General features: G+C 33.8%; 1 protein-coding gene across 1 annotated transcript in view; it reads right to left on the bottom strand.

The window, feature by feature from the left end:
- The window catches only part of LOC119591517 (protein lines-like), a 9358-nt gene that overhangs the window by 8123 nt on the left and 788 nt on the right, over positions 1–447 (bottom strand). The gene's annotated exons all lie outside the window — the stretch shown is intronic.

Genomic DNA, 447 nt, shown 5'->3' with positions numbered 1-447 from the left:
CGCTGGTGCTCTGCGTCTGCATGGTGCTGCGGCTGTATCATTATACATGGAAGTATGTGTGTGATGATGCCAAGTTATCATAAGACAAGGTCTAAGCACGATAGCATATGTTTAGTCAAGTGGTAAGATAAGAACATATATTTACATAGAAGTACTTTTGTAAAGTACAAAAATAGGCTATTTACATAGGTATAGCAAGATTTTCAGTAGCTAACATGATCTATGCATCAAAGACACATGGTCTGCTTCACCTTAAAGCAAATATACTGGAGGTAAAAGAAATTAAAAACATTAAAATCCAAGGAGTTACTTTTGCAACAGACCATGCAACAATAGGCCTATTTACAAAAATCCTATAGACCTATTTCCAATGTTATAAATTATTTAAATATGGCACCATGTTTTCAGTTTAAAAAATAATAATAAAACAAGGAAACGGGGTCTTGA

The sequence above is a fragment of the Penaeus monodon genome, chromosome 28, assembly GCF_015228065.2.
Source record: "Penaeus monodon isolate SGIC_2016 chromosome 28, NSTDA_Pmon_1, whole genome shotgun sequence".
Classification (NCBI taxonomy): Eukaryota; Metazoa; Arthropoda; class Malacostraca; order Decapoda; family Penaeidae; genus Penaeus; species Penaeus monodon.
This window is presented reverse-complemented; position numbering and strand designations above follow the sequence as displayed.